The sequence below is a fragment of the Lontra canadensis genome, unplaced genomic scaffold (assembly GCF_010015895.1).
Source record: "Lontra canadensis isolate GAN:19392208 unplaced genomic scaffold, GSC_riverotter_1.0 scaffold36, whole genome shotgun sequence".
In the NCBI taxonomy this organism is placed as follows: domain Eukaryota; kingdom Metazoa; phylum Chordata; class Mammalia; order Carnivora; family Mustelidae; genus Lontra; species Lontra canadensis.
The window spans coordinates 9,509,743-9,531,589 of NW_022631030.1; the positions used below are offsets into that span (position 1 = coordinate 9,509,743).

A 21,847-nucleotide genomic window follows, 5' to 3' on the forward strand; every position below is an offset into this window, starting at 1 on the left:
CAGGCTGGCCTCCAGCCCTGGACATGTGTGGGCCAGTTTCAGCCCTTCTCTCAATCCGTTTCTGCAGACAAGAAATCAGGAGGTTGGAAAGGATGATCGCCAAGGTTCTAGCCAGGTCTAACAGTGCAGGGTTCTGACAACCAGCTGTCCCCCTGCCTCTGGGCCCGGCTCCCCCAGGATAGGCATCCCCATTGTGGCGGAGGTCCCTTCTGCCCTCGAGGATGCTGGCTTAGTCATTCTGTAGGTTTCCAGTTTGGGTCTTGCTCTCTGGCCGCTGGATACTGTCCTCTGCCTGTGCTGTTTTTCCTTGACGTATCTTCAGTCTTGTCACTTTCCTCAGGCACACAGTTGAAATTTTCCTCCCAAGTAAAGCCAGATGCAAAATGAGAGCTTGTTGGCACAAAGAGATCATTCACTCTGCCCTAGGCTGCGCCTCCTGGGTAGGCTGTGTTTACTCTTCCTTCTGGCCCCGGACCCCCCTCCACCAGGGGAATGGAGGGACTCTTCATTTCTCCCCAAAAGAAGGTCAACCTGTAGCTCATCACTTCCCTTTATCATGCGGCCTTTATGCCTGCAGTAGAACTACTCTTGCTTTCCGTGAAACACCAGCAGCCATAACGATCATATTTACTTGCACGAGAGGAATAATTTTAACTTTTGAAAGTATATAATTATTTCACTTCATTTTTAAATATCTCTGTGCTGCCAGCAAAGCAAGAATAAACATCTTGATTTATTTGAGGCCCGAAGATTTATTGGAATCTAGTTCAAGATTTCTTGGAATCTTAGAACTTTCCAGCTTCACGTGAGCCTAGTGAATGAATATCCCCTCCGGCGATTCTTAACCTCTCTGGGGACATGGATAGCCTTGAAATCTTGGTAAAAGTGTATAAATCTCTCCACAGAAGATGAACACACAAACACCATTCTGGAAAACATCTCAAGGGGTTTGTGGACCCCTAAAGACTTAACATTCCTCTTACCCTGATCCGGCCACTTGGTTTAGTATATGAAGAAACTGAGGCTCAGAGAAGGTCAAAGACCACATAAGGTCAAAGGGCCGTGAGGACAGGACTGACTCCTGAGTCATGACTAAAATTAACTTTCCAGGGTGCCTGGGTGGCTCAGTGGGTTAAAGCCTCTGCCTTTGGCTCAGGTCATGATCCCAGGGTCCTGGGATTAAGCCTTATATAGGGCTCTCTGCTCAGCAGGGAGCCTGCTTCCTCCTCTAAAAAAAGAAATAAAATAAAATTAAATTAACTTTCCAGCATACCAAGGTGCTCACCGCTGCATTGAGTGAAGGGCCCAGATGCCCTCATCCCGTTCTCAGTTTCCTAGCTCCTTTTCCCTTTAGATTTCCTGCAGTGGATGCATGGGACTGTCTTCCATTCCGGACTAGAAGAGGCCCACCTCACTACTAGTTGCCTCCTACCTCCCACCAGTTTAACAAAAAAATTATTATTTTTTTCCTTTTCACCCTAGATTTTGTCCAGCACCAGCACTCTGGAATCCCTCCGGCTCAGATATTTCCACAGGAAAGTTGTCTTTCCTGCCGGCAGACTGGCCTGGGAGCCCCTGTCCCTTTCTGCCTGGCGGCTCCCCCTCCGTGTTCTCCCCACTCAGCCTTCAGAGACTCAGGGTTCCCTGCTCTCTCTGTGGGCCCCGGGCTCCCTTGTCCTCACCTCAGCTGTCAGTGGCTCCTCGTCCTGCTCTTGAACATTCTAGGCTCTTGTTTTCTTTTCTGAGAGAAATTGAGAGACATTAGGGATGGCATGTATTTTTTAAAATTGAGGTAAAATACATCTAACATAAAATGGAACGTCTTTACCACTTATAAGTGTACAATTCGTCCTGTTGCGCAACCATCATTACCACCCATCCCCAGAACTCTTTTTATCTTGCAAACATGCAACTCTGTATCTGTGAAACCATCACCCCCCATCTCTCGTCCCTCCCAGCCCTGGCAGCCGCCATGTTACCTTCTTTCTCTGTGAATCATACCATTTTTGTCCTGTGGTGACTGGATCATTTCACTTAGCATGGCAGCCTCCAGATTTATCCTCATTGTACCATGTGTCCAAATTTCCTTCTCTTTGAAGGCTCTGATCCTTCCTCATATGTACTAACCACGCTTTGTTCATGCTTTCACCTGTCCACGGACACCTGGGTTGCTCCCCGCTTTCGGCTCCTGTGACTAAAGCCGCTGTTAGCATGGGTGTGCAAACCTCTCCGACAGGCCCCTGCTTTCAGTTCTTTGAGGGGTATCCTCAGAAGGGAGGCGTGTGTTTAGGGGGTCTTAATTATTCACCAGTCTTCCATGAGTCTATTTTTATTTTATAATTTTTTTTTCTTTTTAAAGATTTTATTCATTTATCTGACAGACAGAGATCACAAGTAGACAGAGAGGCAGGCAGAGAGAGGGGAAGGGAAGCAGGCTCCCTGCTGAGAGGAGAGCCCCATGCAAGGCTCGATCCCAGGACCCTGGGATCATGACCTGAGCTGAAGGCAGAGGCTTTAACCTACTGAGCCACACAGGTGCCCCTATTTTTATTTTATTCTTAAACTAACATCTTTTGAACCGTGACTGGCCTCACTAGGTCTGTGGCACAGGCCTCAGAGGGCGCTTTCTCTGGGAGCTCTGGAGGCTCCTTCCCGTCCTCTCTCCCTAAAAGGCCCCTGCCCCTCCCCACTCACTTCTATTCCCTTGTGGTGCTGCTTTTTTCTTCTTAGTGCTTAGCACCAGTTGACTTACAGATATATGTGCATATATAGCTTGCTTATTTCCTCCATTACGATGTGAGCTCCATGAAAGCTGTGACTTCTTGGTTTCATTTATTATTGTATCTTTGGTGTCAGACACAGGGCCTGGTACATGTGCCGACAACAAAATTATTAAGTTATTATTATTCTATTTTTAAGATGTGTGTATTTATTTGGAGGGGGGTAGGGGCAGAGGGAAAGGGAGAATCTCAAGAAGACTCCCCGCTGAGCAGGGAACCTAATGTGGGGCTCAGTCTCACGACCCCATATCATGACCTGGGCCAAAATCAAGAGTAGACACTTAACTGACTGAGCCACCCAGGCGCCCTAATTATTAAGTTATATTAACTCAGATGAATGATTGAATGAATGAATGAATAAGCGAGGTACTATTCCTACCTGCAAGGCCCTTCCAGTCTGGTAGGCAGAGAGACACGTTCAAATAGTTCTGTGGCAAAATACAGGGACTGTGAGAGCTTCAATACGGGAGCAGCGGCTGTGGCTCTGGGACGGCCCTGGAGAGTGGACCCTGGAAGTACCTGCATGTACAGGGCAGATTTTCCCCTTGACATTGATAAAAAGGCTCGTGTGACTAAGTAGTTTTAAATTCGCTTCTGGGGTGCCTGGGTGGCTCAGTGGATTAAGCCTCTGCCTTCGGCTCAGGTCATGATCTCAGGGTCCTGGGATCGAGTCCCGCATTGGGCTCTCTGCTCAGCAAGGAGCCTGCTTCCTCCTCTCTCTCTCTGCCTGCCTCTCTGCCTACTTGTGATCTCTCTCTGTCAAATAAATAAATGAAATATTTAAAAAATAAAATAAATAAATTCGCTTCTGACCAGTCTCCTTGCTTCATGACATGATAGCATCATCATCAGTCTCCAGGAAAGGAAACCAAGATGGAGCGAGATTAAGGAACTTGCCAAGGCCACGAAGCTAGTGAGAAAGGCGGGTTTAGAGTCTTTTTCTTTCTTGTGTCAATTATTTTTCCCTTATTAAGATTCTTTTCATGAATTTACAAAAGTGGCGGTGCTCACAGCAACCAGAAACCAGGCAGAGATGTGCTACAAATCGTGTCCCTTCTTCCCTCCGTTCCCGGTGCCCCCACAGCACCCGTGTGAACACGCCGGCCACCCCTTCCTGCTGCCTCCACACTCACACAAACACAGCAAAGGGATCAACTCACTCTGGAGTTTTCTCTGTTCATACAAAAATGGAACCACTCCACACACATCCTCTGCTACTTACTTTTCTCATTTTGAACATCATGGCCATCTTGCATGGCAAAAGATGTAGATCTAACGCATTCTTTCAATGGCTTCCTTTATGTATAGTATACTTGTCCCACAACTTGTGCAACAAAGCCGCTATTGGTAGACATTTAGGATGTTTTTCACTTTTTCCCACTATAGATGCTGCCACGTTATCCTTGGGCCCTGCTACTTTTCCCATAGAATACATTCCCAAATTGCAGCTGCTTGGCCAGAGTCTATGTGTATCTTTAATGGTAATAGACACTGTATACTATTTTTCCAAAAGGTAGTAGCAACCCAATCCTGCTTTTAAGCACTGCACTTTCTGGGCCTGACTGACTGTCCCCATCCTTCTTCCCTTCCTGCTTTCCCTCGGAGCCTAGTACCCTCAGGTTCATCTCAGCCTCTTCCCATCTGACCCAGGACTCTCCAGGAAGGCAGGAGAGACACCTCTTCCTTCTCTGACCTGTGGCCGTAGGTGGCCCTGGGCAATGCTCTGTCCTCTGCCTTGGCCAGGGAGGACTGGAGGTCAAGAAACCAGGATTATTGTTCTAACTCTGTTGCGAACCAGCTGTTTGACTCGGGGCAAGCCCTTTACTCTTCTGTGCATTGGTTTCTTCATTCATAAATTGAAGGAGGTGGGGCTGGAGGCCCTGTAAAGCCCTCCGCCTCTCCAGATGACCTCTGTAGTTTGAGACACCTACAGAGCTGGCTCCCAGTTGGAGCACTGGGGTCTGTCTGCTCTCTGGGGTGGCAGGGAGTGGGTGGGTGCTGAAGACAGGACAGAAGAGCCTTTCTGCTGCTAACTTCCCTCAGACGGCCACCCTGTGGCCCTAACTGTTGGTTCCTGGTGGGTAGGCTGGGGATTCTGGAGCCAGACGGAGACAGACCTGGGTTCGAACCCAACACATCTATAATCCACCAGCATCAACTTGGGCCGCTTGTCTCGCCTCCCTGCACCTTGACTTCTGAATCTGTTAAACGAGCAAGATGAAATGGCCTCAATATTCTAGAGCAGCGCTGTCTAATACACCTTTCTGTGATGATGGAGATGTCCTCTCTCTGAACCTTCCAATACAATAGCCACTAGATATATGTTGAGCACTTGAAATGTGGCTGGTGAGGCTAACGCCTGCATTTTAAATTTTCTGTAATTTTAATTAATGAGGATTTGAATTAAAAAAGCTACACGTGGCCAGCAGCTACCTTGCTGGACTGTGCGGCTATAGAGGACGAAAATGAGGCAGAGGGATTCAATGTGTAGGAAGCACTTAGCTAGCGCAGGGTCTGGCACATAGTAAGCACTCAATAAATGTTTGCTATTATTAGGTATTATGCATCTTGCTTTCCGGCCCACCGCACCTCGTGGTTTTCAATGACACCCCATAGTGGCTGTCCCAGAGTCACCTGGGGGAAGGAGGGAGAGGGGGAAGGTGTTGCTGCGGTGGTGCCTGTCAGTAATGAGCCTTGCACTAAATGTTTCTGGTCTGCTACTTTCCCTGGAGGGTCATGTGAGCCAGAGTGGTATGTGGCCTGCTTTGCAAGTGATTAACATGGTGTAAGCAATCTGCATAGAGAGAAAAAAACCCTCCGTTGGTATTCCATTATTCTATTAGAGTTTCAGAGCCGGGATTAAGTGGACATGATTTCTTCCTATGGGCCATTAATTTTGTTTTATTGCTGGTCTGATGGCCATTACCCTTTTTTGCCAATGCATTCCCCCATTAGGTTTGTACAATTAACAAAATATGTGCTGTTAGGGCTTTGATAGGAACAGTGGGATGGAAATAAAGGGGGGGTACAGCCGCCCCTGATTTGAGGCTGGGCCCGGGGGTGGGGCCTCAGGAATAAAGCGGGGTGGGGCTTCTTCAGCACCTGCCCTGTAGCCACTGGCATTCCAGGGAAACCGCCCTAAGACCTTTGCCGGCTCTCCTCAGGCTGGGCGTGGAGTTGCCCAGGTGAGAGGGAAGGACATGAGGCAGGCCTGCCTGGTGGTACTGGTATTTTCCTGAATCCCATCCTCCACCCTCCAGCTGGCTCAGCACAGCCGAGAACATAATGAGCCACCCACCCTCGCGCTGTCACCTTGAACCTGAAACTCTTCAGTAGGCAGAGTAAGTCATCCTCTGGGTGTGTGCCCTGTGATGGGAGAGACTTCCAGGGTGACACTCGCCTTCTCTCGGTGTACACAAGAGGGCCCGTGCGTGATTAAAAGGGGTGACTGATCCTCGGCTTCATCTGGTGATTGCCACGTGGACAGACAGGACTGTCATTGTGAGGTCGTCCAGTCTTTGGGGAAAACTTAGAAATATGGATTGTTAAAATGTGAAATCTCCCACTTTTTAGATGTTGGCAGAATTTATAAAAATGCCATGGGGTGTCTGGGTGGCTCAGTCGGTGAAGTGTCTGCTTTCAGCTCAGGTCGAGGTCCCAGGATCCTGAGATCCGAGCCCTGCATAGGGCTCCCTGCTCAGCAGGGAGCCTACTTCTTTCTCTCTCTCTCTGCCTGCCGCTCTGCCTGCTAGTGTTCTCTGTCTTTGTCAAATAAGTAAATAAAATCTTTAAAAAAAAAAAAAAAGAATTTTATAAAAATGCCGGACAGGCAAGAGTCAACACAGGGTGGCCAGTTGGCAACCTCTGTCAGAGAGCGAAGACTCATTGAAGGTTTTTAAGGAGGAGTGGCCATGATCAAATTTGAGTTCCAGAAAGATCCTCTGCTGAGGAGGTGGAAGGTGGGCAAAAATGGGGTAAGGCTAGAGGCCAGGAGACCGATTAGGGCCCGGGAAGAGAGAGAAAGCCTGAGGCAAAACACTGACAATGCCAAGCAAAGAAGAGCAGTGATGACCCAGCAGGTCCTGGTGGGTCTTGGCGTAGTCCCACCTCAGAGGCTGGCCGCAGGGCCAGGAGGTTGCCCTGTGAGCGGGTCCTCCATTCCCTGAGGGTTTGCCTCTGCAGAAGGCCCTGCCGCCCTGGGAGCCCATGCCTCACTTCCATCTGATGTAGACAGATCACGAGGGCCTCTGGTTCCTTCTGGAGTTCTCTAGTTCCTTAGGAAAGCCTAGGATGAGCCCACCGGTACCCACATTGCTTACAGGGTTTTATATGCATACCTGTACTTCCAGGCACAGCCCCAAGATTCGAGGTTCGGGCCTAGGCAGGGCCTGGGAACCGTGACTCAGGGACCTTTTCCAGTTCCTCTGTAACTGGGCGGCCAGGACTGTGTGGCGCCTGTGGGGGCTGGAGACAGGTGTGGAATGAGCCTCCGTTCTTCCCAGGCTTTGGGAATGGCCGGGTGGGATGCATCTCAGAGTAAAGTATTTAATGTCGGGCCATTTTATCAGTATTCAATTACCCAGGTACTGTGTACTTTAGAGACTGGTGGCAGGGCTCACTGCACTCTGACTGCCGGCCTCATTCAACAGATGTAAGCAGCTGTGAGCTGTGGTCAGGTGATGGGGGGGCACAAGGGGAACAGAGAAGAGACTTGACAATGTGGTGGGACACCCAGGACACACCGTCTGGATGGGCGTGTGGTCCTTCCGGGGTTTCCTCCTGGAATGGTCTGTTCACGTTTTGTCTTTCTCGGAAGTTTTGCTCATATGCCCATGGAGGGGTTTTCAGAGAAGAAGAGCATTCGGAGAGACTCTTGGTGTCCAAGAATGGCTTTTCATAATTTGTCATCATCCCAAAGGTCTGGCTAGGGCAAGGGCAGAAACGCTTTCATGGGCAGTGGGATGAATGCAGAAGTCCTCAACCTTCTTGCTTTGCCTCTTTCTCCCTTTCCATTTAGCTGCTGCCAGCCATTAACTCTTAACACTTAAAAAAAAAACACTAGCCCTCATTTATTATTACTATTAATATGTTCCAAGCATTGCACAAAATGCTCTAGATGCATCGGCTCTTTTAAAGATGCTATTACCCCCCTTCCAAAGATGAGAAAATTGAGGTTTGTATAGATGAAGGTTTGGTAAATGATGGCCCCAGTTTTGAACCCAGCACTCTCTCTGACTCCCACATCTTTACTCTAACCAGGGTGAGATACTGAGCTCCTTAGCATGAGACTTAGAGCCCTCCCTGGTGGGTTAGTGTGGGCAGCCTGTGAGGTGTGTAGATGTCAGACAGAAGTTTGGTTTAAGGATTATCTGGTAGTCTAACCCTATCATTTTACCTGTGGGGAAACTGAGGCATGGAGGGGTTAAAAGTTCCTTGTCCAAGATTGCACATCAATGATGGAATGAGGAGGGGCATGAATCCACCTCTCTGTTAGGGATGCTCTGTTGGTTAAACTCGTCCTCACTAAACCCCAGGCTCCTCTCTTTCCACCCTCCCAACTTACCTAGGGATGCTCCCTGATGCTGCTCAGCTTTCCCGGAGCACGTGCTACCTCCTATGGGAAGCTTTGTCCTGCCCCTCTCTCTACATTGTTCCCAGACAAACATGAGCTTTCAACAACTCCTCCCTCATTCATCATTTCACCAGTTTCCTCATATTAATAAACGTGAGTGGTCAATTTCATTTATAGTTCCTTTTTGTTTTCAGACCTGAGTTTCAGTTCTGGTTCCATGATGGCATGGCTGCTTGTATGCAGGTTTTTGGCATGACGGCTTGCCTGCCAGGCCCACCAGCTGCTGGCTTTGGAAGGCCCTAACATACATGGCACACAGGTGGTTCCCCAGCCTGCATCCACGGGTCAGCACCAAGTTACGCAGACTTCTCCACGGGTGCATGGTCATGAGTGAAAAAAAGGGCCAGTGTGGAGAGGTTGCATGTTCACGTGTGTGTGTGTGTGTGTGTGTGTGTGTGTGTGTGTGTGAGAGAGAGAGAGAGAGAAAGAGAGAGAGAGGGAGAGGGAGAGAGAGAAGAGCAGCAGACAAAGAGATAGAGACAGGAAGAGAGGGCGGAGAGGGAATGCTTCCCACACTGCTCTATTTATTCCGTTCAAAGAATGGTCCTTGTTACTCTTCTTCCTTTGGGGGGTTGAATTACTGCATGAAACGATGGTGAACGAAGACAGGAGTAAGGTTTTCTCAGTATATGATTTTGTCAACTCTATCGGTCTCCTGATGTTTTTTTAACATTTCAAAGACGGGCAAAGCCACGTCTGGGAAATCACACTGTGGGACAGCTTCTCACCCAGTACAGTCTCCCTGCAGTGCTGGGGAGCTCACTACCTTCCCAGGAAACCTGCCCGTTTTTGCATGGTTCCCATTGCTAGACTTCTCCCTTACACTGAACTGAAGGTTGACTTCCTCTAACATCTAGCAATTAGGCCTGATCCTACTGTCTAGAGTCACACAGCCCCTCTTTCATACAGTTGCTTCAAATATTTGGAGAGCCACCATGTGGGAGAAGGACGGGCAATCTTAAAGAGGGACAAACAAAAGCAGGAGTCTTGTTTCTTCTCTCATGTCTTCTACTGCACAGCCTCCTAGTAATGAAAATAACAACAACAAAATAGCAATAAAGAGCTAGCGTTCAGGGAGTGGTGATTTTGTGTGAACCACGGTTCTAAGTGCTTTGCAGCTTACAGAATCGTTCAATCCTCACTCAAACCTTAGAGCTAGAACCCTTATTAGCCCGATTTTGCAGAGGGAAAACTGAGGCAGAGAGACGTTAAGCAACCTCTCCATGGTCGTGCCACTAGTAAGTAGTGGGGTCGGGACAGAAAACTGGGCAGTCTGATTCCAGAGCTTGGACTTTTAACTACTGGTCGGTCATCTTTGCTCACCTCTCCTCTTCTCTGTCAAAGTTATTAAGATATAAGGCCTGAACTGCGTCTTAAACCAATATGGATTGATAAGTCCGAAGTGAGGGGACTCTTCATCCCTCAGTTGGACTCTGTGTGGCTATTAACGAAACCTAAGATCACATGTAACGTGTTTGCAGCAACACACACTGGGCTCATCCCAAGCTTGTGTTAAATTCTAATCACCTGAACCTTTTCTTTCTTTCTTCCTTTTTTTTTTTTCAAACCAGGTTACCCTATTCTGTGTTTTTGCAATTGACTTTTGAATATAAGAGTGGGATTTGGCAGGGGCGCCTGGGTGTCTCAGTGGGTTAAAGCCTCTGCTTTCAGCTCAGGTCATGATCCCAGGGTCCTGGGATCGAGCCCCGCATCGGGCTCTCTGCTCAGCGGGGAGCCTGCTTCCTCCTCTCTCTCTCTACCTGCCTCTCTGCCTACTTGTGATCTCTGTCTGTCAAATAAATAAATAGAATCTTAAAAAAAAAAAAAGAGTGGGATTTGGTGTATATATTCTTGTCAAACCTTTTTCTACAATTCTGTAAAAAATAAAAATGGATTTGCATGTGGACATGGGATATAGTAATTTGGTGGTTTAGAGTGATGATAGGATTGTGGGCTGTATTTCTTTATTTCAGAATTATTTCTTTTATGGCTGTCATGATCTTATTGTGCAAAAACTGGTAGAGGAAAAAAATGGACTTTTTCATTTTGGCCCATTCTTGCAGCTTGTTAAAAGCTTTATAACACTCTTGAATCCATCTCTTCAGGAGCGGCTGTCCTTCCCAGTTTCGCAGCATATGCAAAAGGCAAGTCTGCCATATCTTCTTCTAAGTTGCTGGCGGCTCAAGAGTCAATCCCAGAGAGCGGGGATAAAGTGCTACTGCATGCAATTCAGTCTAGAGACTTCTTACATTGAGTTCACGTATGCTCAGTAGCAGTGTGTCTGTTGTTTACAAGACTCTTTAAGTTGGAGCCCATGGCCGACCATTGCCAACCCATGTCTGGTTCTGAGCTGCTAGTTGTGGATTCTGTTGGGAAGGAACAGGGTCTACCAATGAATATTTCAACAGACAATACTGAAAACCCAATACATCCTGGGCCCTCTGCTAGGTTCTGGGGCTTCACCGATGCACGAGATGTGGTCCTGTCTTCAAGGAATTGCAGTCCAGGGGTCTGCACTTATCTCAGAGGAACTTCCTTGAACCATTAACCTCAGTCATGCAGATGTTAGTAGACAGCCCCAGAGGAAGGGCCTCAGCCTGGTGGACGTCATCATGAACAAAAGGGACATTTTCTTTCCATGAGCACATCACACTATACCCCATGCCTGAATTGTCTATCCGAAATTCCTCTTCTTCCAAGAAGCCTCTTAATTAAAGGAAGTCTTAATTAAAAGGAAGATCTTTTTTAAAAAAGATTTTATTTATTTATTGGAGAAAGAGAATGAGAGTAAGCATGAGCAGGAGAGGGTCAGAGGGAGAAGCAGACTCCCCGCTGAGCAGGGAGCCCAATGTGGGGCTTGATCCTGGGACCTCAGGATCATGACCTGAGCTGAAGGCTGTCGCTTAACCAACTAAGCCACCTAGGCACCCTAAAAAGAAGATTCCAAAGGGTTGGGGCAGGTGAGGGGGCTCCTCTTCTCCGTGTCATTTCCTTGTTGAAAAACTAAATGGCTCTTCCAGCTTCTGGCCCAAGCCTGACCTCTCAGAGTCCTGATGTTCTGGCCCCAACTGGCTTACTCAGTGTTAGTTCCTCCTTGGTCCCTCTCAGGCAGACCAGCATCTGCATTGCCCCAGGGCACTCCATGCTGCCCCCTCCGCCTCATCCTTGCTCGGATTGCTCCCGTCTACCAGCCAAACCTTGCCTGTCTGGTCTCCAAGGCCCCACTTGCGTTCTCCCTCCTCCTGAATACTTCCTTGAGTGCCTCAGCTTTCGCCAACTTCCTTTCTCTGTGGAGAGAGTATTAAAGTCCCTACCACACAGTTCAGCACTGCTGTGCATATGGTCTTATCTTCTCTGATGCTGTTCTATGTAGGTCATCTTATTCCCCAGTGACAGCATGGCAACACTTCTATACCAGGACCCACCCATGGGTGTTATTCCTGCTGCGCCCAGCTAGTGTAGACCATGGAGCAGACACATGATAAGCTTGTGCTGGGTTTTTCTTTTTCTTTTTTAAGATTTTATTTATTTGAGAGAGAGAGATCAAGAGAGAGCACAAGCAGGGCGAAGGGCAGAGGGAGAAGCAGACTCCCTGCTGAGCGGGGAACCTGATGTGGACTCGATCCCAGGACTTCGGGATCATGACCTGAGCCAAAGGCAGACAGATGCTTAACTGAGCTACCCAGGTGCCCGTGCTGGGTTTTTCTTGTTGTTGTTATTACTTTCTTCCAGAAAGAGAATTAAAAGCAGTCACATTCTTTATCTTTCCAGTCTTACCCTCATTATGCTTCTCCAGGCACCTTCTTTCCCTTTTATCCCAGTTTGGACTCTTCACCTTTCCTTGAACGTTCTCTCCTCCATCAGGACCTTCCTTAATCCTGCGGTAAACAGCAGCCTCGGCTTCATGGTTTGCCGGTGTTGTGCAGCCTTCCCCGTATAGGTTGCAAGCTTTCATGAGGGCTGCACAGCTCTGTCCCCCTGCATGGGGTCCTCCATCAGACCGGAGGCATCAGTAAATGATTATTGCTTTGGTCAGCTCAGGGCTCTCAGCAGCCATGAGCCTGTTTTTCTCCGGGATTCCTATAGGGAAGGGGATGAAATTCACAGGAAATTGAGGCACCAAGCAGGTAAGGAGGGAGCGATCCTCTCTTTCCGTCCTGGTTAGCTGTCCTAACCAATAGTCGTCCTGCACCCAGAGTCCCTTCATCAGGAAACGTTCCCACTCAGCACTGTGGGAATAGAGTCCTGGCTTTGCTCCCGCAGCAGACCCACTCTGAGGCTACCCTCTGCCCCACCTCGGCTCACACTTCCAGCAGAATCATACACATCTATAAAAACCTTTTCTTTCATTGGCAGGTGAAGTCTGGAGGAGGATTCTGAGGCTTCCTGTCCTCCATGCCGCTCACCAGAAAAGGAACTGTGAACTGTAAGTAACTGTGCTCGGTGTTTCCATGCTGACTCAACGAGGTTACGGGTTAAGGACCAGCCCTGAGCCTGATCTTTAACAGCCATGCATTGTGCAAGAGCGATACCCAACAATGAGCCGGTCAGAACGTAAAATATGGTGGACTTCTAATTAGATTAGGTCTGAATGTGACAAAGAAGCCCTGTAATATGACATCCTACTTAATTAGACTTTAGTGATTGTGCATTAAGGTGGACTTGACGTGTCATGTGTGTCATGAGTGTCAGAGAGGGAAGCTCTTGGGTTTGCAAGGCCAACCCAGCCACTGTCATCTGTGGGCTGAGCCGGGGAGGCAGTGAGCAGAGGAAGTGGGCTCGTTCAGAGCCCACACTTGTTGTTACACCTTGGTTTATTTCCAGGGAGGTGTGGGGGAGGGGAAGGGAGACACTGATGGTGGCGTCCTTTACATTGGCACAGTTACGACCCCACCCTCGGCGTATGTGTCATTTTGGCCCCCACTTGGTGAAAGCCCACCCACCTGGAGGAACCCAGCCCAAGTCTGGTCTCCTCAGCGAACCCTTCTTTGGTAACTCCAGCTAGAAGTGCTCTTTCTCCCTCTCCCCGAGTTTTGCCGCACTCACAAGCCAAGGGCCCCTCTGGCCTGTACCTTCCCACATGCCCCCCCAGGAGGCTGTGAGCTCCTGGAGGACAGTCTGGGATTCCCATGTCTTTTCTGTCCCCACGGCACCCTCCACCTGGCCTTTGCTCCGCAGATGTCCGCCCGAAGGTTGGGTTGCCCTGGGCTGCGGAGCTTCCCACCCTGCTTCTGGGGCTCCCGGAGGCTGGGCTGCCGCCATGCCTCTGAGAGGACATTGGCTTCCAACCAGTCCGGGGAATTATAAATGATTAACCGTTATCAGCGCACATCTTCACCTCTGTGTAAAAATAGATTGACTGTAATGAGTATTTGAATAAATCATAAGAATGGCCGCCATGCGATCGTCTAACATCCTGCCAATGGCTGCCCGGTGAGTGAGCAGGGCGCCGGCCCTCCCGCCTAATGGCCTGCGATTCAGTGCTGGTCGCCTCTGTGATTGACGGGCTGCAGCTCCCAGGCCACCTCCTCCGCAGCCCAGGATCTGGAGGGGTTGGAGCCCGGGGGGCCCTTGGGAGGGGGCGGGTGGGGAAGGGTGCCTCCCTCCGTCCTGTTCCGGGAAAGCCTACCTAGGAGATGCAGCTGGAGGCTGGGGGAGCCACAGTGGAAAGGAATCATGTCTCCTCGCACGGGAGGTTAAAGGGACCTCATAAGTCAAGTCAAGTAGGAGAGAAGCAAGCTGAGCGTGAACCTTAATGAGCGTGGAGAGTGTGGGGGGAGAGGTCTGCACATTCCCTCCCTGCCTCCGAGGGCACCTGTGCCTGGCTCTGGGCCACACACACCCTGGGCGAGCTCCCTCACAGGGACACGCTCTTGGACCCGCACTGAGGAGCAAGGACAAGCAGGCTTCTCTGGGTCCTGGGATTCTGAGGTGGCAAGATTCAAATGCTCTTTCAAGGGAGTGTTTGCCAAGGCTGCCTCAGGCTTGAGCATCCTGCGTTTTGGAGAGGAAGAGGAGAGGGGGCAGGCTCAGGGCGTCTGGGACCAGGTGAGGAAGGCATAGTCTGAAGTCTCAGAGTGAAGACCAGGGAAGGCTGGACTTGAGAAGGAAACCGAAAACATTCAATTTAATCCCAGAGGTATTCCAGTCACTTCGGCTGTGTAACAAGCCACCCCAAAACTCAGTGTCTTCACGTTTATTATGCGCATGTTCTGTGAGTCAGGAATTCAAACAGGGCACCATAGGGATGCCCTGTCCCTGTTCCCCTGGGGCTGAGACCTCAGGTGAGGCAAGTGAAAACTTGGGTGCTAGAATCATCTGAAAGCTCATTCACTTATAATTTGGGGGGCTGAAATGAGCTGTTGGCTGAGATGTTAGCTGGGGCTGCCAGGCAGGCCCATGTGACCACTTCCTGTGGCTCAGGCTTCTTCAAAACATGCTGGCTGGACACCAAAGGGGAGCACCCTAAAAGCGAACAAGAGCCAGGTGGGAGCCATATTGCCAAGGTCAAGTAGCATCTCTTCCACCACGTTCTCTTGACTGGGACAGTTACAAAGGCCTACCTCCCAAGCTGGGGGAGGTTTGGGTCAAAGATCAAGACTTAAGAGGCAACTGGGGTTGTGTTGGGGACTGGGGAAGTCTGGGCAGCCCTTCCTATCTGACCCCACGTCCTCTCCTCTCCTTCCTGCCCTTTGGCCACACACTAGAACCTGTGCCATTAAGGGACCAGGCCCCCTTTCCTTTGTCATTTTCTTGACCCAGATGCACCTGAATTTTGGAAGAGAATCTGAGTGCCTGAATGCCTTGTGACTTAAGAGGATAGAAACAAAAGTCAAGCAACGAAAGAGTGGAGACAGAACCAATTCATGTTCCTGAGGGGCTGAGATCAGAGAATGGCTAATGCTGGAAAGGGAGGGAGCAGGGAGGAGAAGGGTAAATGGGTTTGGTTGATAAAAAGGTGTGGGGGTGTGGAAACTTAGGCCCGGAAATGAATGTTTAATTTGGACACATGAAGGAACAGATGAAAACAAAACTCATTTGTATTTTCAAGTCTCCAACTTGGGAGGGGAGGGGGGAGTTAGGGTTTGAAATCCAAGAGCAAGAGTTTGGGTTCCGACTTAGCACCTTCGTGATCCGGACCCATCTGCTGGGTCTGCAGATCGCTCACGTCCCGAATGCAGTACGCCTTTCCCAGGACCGCTGTGGGGACCGCCGGGAAGGCAGCCTGTGAGAGCGCTGTAGCCATTCTTGGCACACAATAGCTCCTCCAAATGGTTCAGTCATTCCTCCACCCAGGAAATAAATAAGACGCGGAGTTGGAAAAGATTGTTTCTCTCCATTGCTCCTGACAAGGGATGGTCAAGGATCTTTCCTTTAACTGTACCCTCCATAAAAGTTCACTCATAAACTATTGATATTTTAATAATACACATTAGCATCTTGCCATTTGACAAATGAATATTGAATGAGCAATAAAGAGGCAAAAGAGTAACCAGGTGCAGGGCCTGCAGAGGGGGAGCTGGGATCTTGCCATGTTGTCCAAGGGAATGCCCCTTTCCAGGCACCATGTGACTCACCTCTCTCTCCCCAGTGAAACAGCTTTTAAAGAGCACTCAGACTCCAGCCCAGCCCAGTCTGAGCAGGATTTCTCCTACAGTTTCTTACCCTTGGCCAGAAGGGACTTGGGAGAAGAGAAGAGAGGAAAAGTCATAGAAGAGCTATGAAAGGCATGGATGTTTTGCCCCCTGTGCAAAACACCTTAGATCTCCCCTCTCCCTCTGCTAAGGGTACAGACTTCTTCCTGATAACACGTTCTCCCGCTGCATGAAATGAAGGTCTGTGCCCACCAGAAACCGTCAAATGAGCTTAAGATGTGTAGCCGGGGTGCAGGAGTCGGAGAGCAACTGGCCTCAGGGGGGGGTCCCAAGCATACCAGGTCTGGCCACTCGCTGCTGACGAAATCCACAGGCAGAGAGAGGAGCTGTGGGGAAACAAGAAAGGGATTTATTTCAGTGAGGCCAGCAGCGGGCTCACGTCACAAAGACTGTCTCCAAAGTGCTGAAAATACATCCAGGTTTATATAAGGAAAATGTGGGACAAAGGTCGGTGGGTACGTGCAGGTGGGCAGTGAGGGTCAGGTCGATCATTGTTGTGGGGGCAGTCGCGTGGGGTCTTGCTGGTGTCAGGACAGTTGTTACTGCTTGACGGGGTAGTCTCGGTGCCCGTCATGGGATGCTTTGCCCACTGGGTCGTTTGTCTGAGTGAAGAGATAGCTGGAAAGAAAAACTTAATTAGAAAGTACAGGCTGAGCTTGACATGGAGGTAGTCCTCTTTCGGAAATAACTCAGACTTGTTCCACCTGCCTCTCATCCTGTCTCCTCCAGGTCTTGATGGACACCTATGGTTGCGGTCGGGAGGTGTGTTGAGGTTTATAAGACAGAATTTCCAGCCTCTTGCAGTTCCTGCTCCCAGCCCGGCTGCCACAGCCTCCAGTTTCTCGTGGCCTCCATCTGGGTGGGGAGTCCTTGAGTGTGCAGAGAACAGTGACAGGGGCTCTTCGTTGGTCCGGCTTAATTGGTGTGATTTAATGGCGTTTCTGGCGGATTCAGATTTATACGGCTTTCTGAGCTGCAAATCTGCTTTCTAAATGTAGAATTTTTGTGGAGTGGTTAAAAAATAATAGCTGTTCTGTGATTCCTGCCTCCCGAGCTAGGAGATTGCAATTTACATTATGCAAATAGACATTATGCAATCAAGGCACTTTAGCAGGAATCTGGCGGCCGCCCGGCCGCTGATGAGATGCCGAGGTCTGCAGCCCCAACTGGAGGGGCTCTGCAAGAGCGGAGATGAAGTGGGGAGCGGGTGGGGCCGGCGGGGAGGACGCAGAGCCTGTTCCTCTGGCCCAAGGAGGCAAAGTGGAGCCTGCCCAGAGAGGAATGCATCCGGGGAGCTGCCAAAGCGACTCTCTCAATTAATGACTTTGTTTAATCATACCCCCTGTCCAGAGGAGTATTGTCTTACGGATAATTTCGTTTGCCTAACGAGATTTTGCTAATTAAATCTCCTTTCAGTTGGTGTGACTATGCCTGCAGGAGAGGGGGCTATTTGAAGTCATCTCCATAAACCTTTCTGGAGAGGAGCTGAGAAGGAGGGAAAGAAGGGAGGGGGAGAAGAGAAAGGAGGGGAGGGAGAACCTGGCCTGCTGTGAGCCGGACTGGAGAAGGTTTGAGGGTTTGAGAACGACAAGGTGTTGGCCACCACCCACCTTGCCTTTCGGTCCTGTTTACTAGAAATGCAGGCTTATAAATCTTTGTCTGGCCTAAGGGATTTAGGCCGCCATTTTTACTTCCTCTGTGGCTCCTGTGACCTCCACCATTATCCCTTCTCAAGTTCTTCCCGGATCCCCAGGACACTGTAAAGGATTTCCAAGCATGGCTCCCAGTGGTTGTGGCTGCGGGTGGTGGTGGTGGTGACGGCCATGGGGGAGCCCTCCCCCACTTTTGCTCTTAGCCAGCCAGTCTGGCTCTTCAGAGAGGAAAGATTGCTCCCAGATTGGCCATTTCTCCAGGGATAATTGCCTGAATCAAAGAGGAAAATACCTCGTCAAATTCATTTATCATCAGAGTTAGCCATGGAGAGCCTCCTATATACGGAGGAGCCTAACATTGTGCCTGACTGGCGGGAACCTAATTAACGCCATTGCATCTGACTGGCCCCGCCTCTGCCCCATCACCCTGGTGGGGCTTTACTGTCTACAATCTCCTTGGCCTGACTGATCACAGGCTTCCACGCTCAACTCTTGTCTACTTTTCCAATTTCATCTCCTACCCACTCTTTGCTGTTTCCTCCTCCCTTTTACTTATAGACACTAAGACACAAGGGTACTTTCCTACTCCTGATACCCCCAATATGCCTAGTTGCTCGGTTGCCCCCAGATACGCTGTATAACTTCACACCCTAGAGACTTTGCACGTGCTATGTCCTCTGTCTGGAATATTCCTGACCCGGTAACCCTGTTCCTCTTGTAATAACCAGCTCACATATCTCCTCTATGACTACCTCCTCCCAGAGCTTCCCTGCCTTTTGTGAAACACTGCTGTGTCCTCCTTGTCATCCCAGGACCTCAAACACAGTTATATGTCTGTCTATCCAAGTTAAGGACAAAATCTTATTCTTCTCCTAATCCCAGTACCCAGAACCAGGCCTGGCCATCATAAGCACCCTGTAAGGTTGGTCAAATGAAAAAAAAAAGAATGAATGAAGGGGACCTGGGTGGCTCAGTGGGTTAAAGCTTCTGCCTTCGGCTCAGGTCATGATCTCAGGGTCCTGGGATTGAGCCCCGCATCGGACTCTCTGCTCAGCGGGGAGCCTGCCTTCCCCTCTCTCTGTCTCTGCCTGCCTCTCTGCTTACTTGTGATTTCTCTCTGTCAAATAAATAAATAAAATCTTAAAAAAAAAAAAAAAAAGAATGAATGAAGCTAGGAGAAGAGGGCGGTGTGATGGAGAGGCATTCTCTGGGAAGTCCTTAAAGCCCCAGGCTGGGTGATGGTGGTGGGAAGTCAGGAGACTGATTTCTGTTGAGTCTCTGCAGAGTTAGCTCCCTGTCCATTACCTTTACTTCCTGGCTGGGAAGGCATTACCTCTGTGGGCTAGGTCATGCACTTCATGTGTCAGCATCTCCCATCACCCATTCTGACATAAGTTCTGTGAGGTGGGTATTGTTTTTGTAGAGGGACCTGAGACTCATTTGTCCTCATCAGAAAGCAAAGCAGGGTTTAGTTGTAATTGGCCCACTGGCAGGGCCCCAACAGGATCTACCTCTAGCTAGGCAAAAGCTCCTGTACTTCCCAGTGTCTCTCCCCATTCCATCCATCCATCCACCATCCTTTCATCCATCCACCATCCATCCAACCATCCATCACCCATCCATCCATCCATCCATCCATCCGTCATCCACCCACATGTCCATCCATCCATCCATGCATCCATCCACCATCCATCCATCCATGCATCTACCCATCCATCCATGCATCCATCTACCACCCATCTATCCACCCATCCATCCATCCATCCATCCATGCATCCATCTACCATCCATCCATCTATCCATGCATCTACCCATCCATCCATCCATCCATCTATCCATCCATCTATCCATTCACTCATCTATCCACCACCCAGCCAGCCAGCCAGCCTAGAAGTGTATCACACCTTTGCTGCCATGACACCAGGGCTCACACAGTGCTGGAATGCTTATACATGCTATAGGATGGGGCAAAACTCAGCCCCTTAGGGTGCCTCCAGCTGCTGGGTCTGAACTGTTGCCCAGCTAGTGGTGGGGATGTCAGGTGTGGAGGAGTCTGCATTCCATGCTAGAGAGCATGGGGCAGCCCAGAAGATATGGCTCCTTTATCTTCATGTGTGTCATCACATGTGTGTGTTATGTGTGTGAATGCAGGTGTCAGGGTGTGTGTGTATGAGTGAGTCAGTGTTTGTAAAGAGTGACTTTGTGTTTTTCTTGGTTCCTGGGTTTTAGTGCTCTGCTTTTTGCCTTGCTCTTTCCCTGTTGGTCCGGGTATATCTGTCAGTATGTTGTCTCTGTATCTAGGCTTTTACTCATCTTAATATCCCCACCATGCTATCCATGCTCTGAGTCTGAAGTGTTTCTTGGTACATAATAGGTGCTCAACCAGTGCTCCATGATTCACTGAATGGCTGAATGACTGAATGATTGAATGAGTGAACAAGCCTGCACTTGGTGTCACATAGACCTGAGTTTGAACCCTAGTTCTATTATTTACATAGCTGAGAACTTGGGATTAATTTTCTCATCCAGAAAGCCAGAATACTGAAACTACCTATTCTATCTTTCTCGAAGGGCTGTTGATAGAGGATTATAAGAGATATGTGAAAGTGGTTTATAAACTATGAAGCACTATACAAGTATAAGAGGTTATTATTATAATGGTTATTACACTTGAAGTGATCATTGTGTTTGAAAATTAGGGATTCTGTTTTCAGGAATATAAAATCATCCTGGCCTGATTTGAACTCTGAGACTTACAGAGCAATCATTATAGGAACTGATGTAGATTGCCCAACTATGATAACTATCAGGGGTAGGGGCGGGGGCTGGTGAAAATGGCCAATCTTCCCTTGTGCCACCCATCCCCCAAGTGGACCCACGTGGGAAGTCTCTCCTGAGTCTGCAGTTGCCTAGACTTCTGTGCCTCGTTATCTTTGCAAATGTTGTTCCCTCTGCCAGGAATCCTTCTCCCCTTTTCTCCACTTTCTTTTGACCCTCTCCTGCCAAGCTGCCACACTGTCCCTGGGCTCCCAGATTACCACGTACGCCTCCCTGAGGGCATTTATGGCAGCGCACCTGCGCCTGTGCACGTCTGCCATGCCCCCCTGCTTTCTGCCCACCCCCCCACCCCAGGCCACAGCACGCTCCTCCAGGGCCAAGGAGCCTCACTCTTCTCTGCAGGCTCGGAGCTAAGGGTGTGAACAGATGGGTGGTGCAAAGTGAAGGGAACGATTGGAGATTGGTAGATGTACAGGGTCTGAGCTTTTAAAGTCCCCGAATCTGTAGGGGAAGGCGAGGAAGAAGCTTCAGAGAAATGAGCACTGCCTTGCAAATAAACCCCAATTTCTGAGAGGTATTTTCCACCCACCCTCATGCCCAAAAGATCAAATAAGCTGGTCTTCCATGGGGTTATTGGGCCTGGGGACCTCAGTCCTCTACAGGTGGGTGACTGGTCATAAGCCAGCTGGGCAGTGAGGCCTTTGGTTGGCACTAAGTCCCTAGGACAGGGAGGTACCTGCCTGTTGCTGACCCCTACAGGTGAGTGGTTACCCACATGGGGAGGCAGGTGCTGCCTACCGCCCCACTCAGCCCTTCCAGATTCTTTCTCTTGGTGGAGTCAGCCCCAGCTGGTGGAAAATCTGTTGGAAGCCCTCCTAGGAACCGGCTCCTTTGCCTCTCTCCCTGTGTTTGGAGGCATCTTGTCTCCACCCTGCTCTGGGCTTCTCCCCCACACCCTCCCACTCCCAGCCGTGCTCCTGGAGCCCCAGGCAGCCGCAGCAAAGTGCCAAGGGGCTGGGAGGTTTTTCATTACCGAATGCACTGAACCTATTTGTGAGTGTTTTGCAAAGTGTTTAATCCAAGGTGTTCCCTCAATTAAATTAGTGCAAACATCTGTGTCCCACATCCACGTCCATTTGCATTCTGTGCCATTTATTACAGCGGGAAATTGGAATGCACCTTAGGAATACTTAGGACCGAATTAGGCTAGGTTGGGGTGGGCATCGCGGGCGGGGCGGGGCTTGTCTGAGGGTGCCTGTGAGGTTGGTCCACAAGGTGGATCCTTTTCCAGCCTTGGGACATGAGGAGGAGCCCCTTTCTGGTGCAGGAGACTGCACGGAGAGAAGCTTT

At 49.6% G+C, this 21,847-nt stretch overlaps 1 protein-coding gene across 4 annotated transcripts in view; it reads left to right on the forward strand.

Annotated features, from left to right (window-relative positions):
* Positions 1-21,847, forward strand: part of PKNOX2 (PBX/knotted 1 homeobox 2) — a 254,340-nt gene that overhangs the window by 57,409 nt on the left and 175,084 nt on the right. For all 4 annotated transcript variants that reach the window (XM_032868837.1, XM_032868842.1, XM_032868838.1 and 1 more), the window contains one exon: positions 12,769-12,838. The gene's annotated coding sequence lies outside the window, so the exon portion shown is untranslated. The remainder of the gene's footprint in view (positions 1-12,768; positions 12,839-21,847) is intronic.